Genomic DNA, 1,015 nt, shown 5'->3' with positions numbered 1-1,015 from the left:
TTAAGATGTGTGTGCTACTTTAAGACTACTTGTCTTAAATTCAAACACACATCTGTAATTCAACTCACATATCATTTACGGCCTTCCCACTCTATTCTACCCCTACACAAGTTCTCTGTTAGTTGCTCATCTCTGCAGAAACTAGAAACAGAGTGATTATGTTTGTTCCTTACCTAAGGTTTTTAGAATAGATTTCCTAAGAAATTTTTTTTCATTTCACATAACTCTAATAGAGCTAATATGAAAAGAAATGCCTTTCATTTCTTAACAATTGTATTCCAGGACAACTCTGATAGACTATAGAATCCTGAAATTTTTGTATGCATTAATTTCCTGTTGTATTTAAATATAACTATGTTTTATACTACTGTTTTGTTTTGTTTTTCTCTATAATCCTTCTACAGTATAGTAATCGATGAGAATCTGTTCACCAAGCCAAGTTTTGGAAGAACTCAAAGACAAGACTTCAGTCAAGTGAAAAATAAACATGTAAATTTTGGTCAAGTGAAAAATGAGCATGTAAAAAAACCAATAAATTGTATACCTTCCAAAGTTGTACAATTTCAGGATGAAAATTTCATTGTAATGAGTCCAGTGACAAATATTTTCTTTCATGCTTGTTTTTGTGTGTTAGCATAACTTTTATAATTAAGTAACTTGGAATTCTTATCCAAAACTTTAGTTGGCTTCGTCCACAATTCTTTAAGACTAACATTCTATTCTTTTGTATTTTAATGATTGTGCTGTCAAATGAAAGGCTTGTAACATCTAGATAAAATCTAAGTTCTCTTCTCATTCTAAACTTCCAAGTCTATTTTCATTGTTTTGAATAAATTAAGAGGACAGCGAAATGCTATTATTTCCTTCATTGCTGAACAGGCAAGGTATGTATTACACTAATGATGATGATGTTTAGTCACACTAATAAAGCTTGTGCTTGGAAATGCCTTGCATCATGCATACATACATACATATATACATACGTACACATATGTACATATATATAAAGACATGG

Source organism: Balaenoptera physalus (assembly GCF_965194825.1).
Source record: "Balaenoptera physalus genome assembly, chromosome: 5".
In the NCBI taxonomy this organism is placed as follows: Eukaryota; Metazoa; Chordata; class Mammalia; order Artiodactyla; family Balaenopteridae; genus Balaenoptera; species Balaenoptera physalus.
Note: the sequence above shows the minus strand (reverse complement) of the source record.